Consider the following 232-nt stretch of genomic DNA (forward strand, 5'->3'; position numbering starts at 1 on the left):
CCCTCAACCCCGTCTCCAACTCCACAGGGTGTGAGCCTCCCTCAACCCGACTCCACAAGGTGTGAGTCTTCCTCAGTCCGCCTCCACCTCCACGTGCTGTGAGACTCCCTCAATCCGCCTCCACCTTCACGTGGTGTGAGCCTCCCTCAGCCCGCCTCCACCTCCACATGGTGTGAGCCTCTCTCAACCCCGCCTCCACCTCCACGTGCTGTGAGCCTCTCTCAGCCCGCCT

This window comes from Myotis davidii, unplaced genomic scaffold (assembly GCF_000327345.1).
Source record: "Myotis davidii unplaced genomic scaffold, ASM32734v1 scaffold296, whole genome shotgun sequence".
In the NCBI taxonomy this organism is placed as follows: domain Eukaryota; kingdom Metazoa; phylum Chordata; class Mammalia; order Chiroptera; family Vespertilionidae; genus Myotis; species Myotis davidii.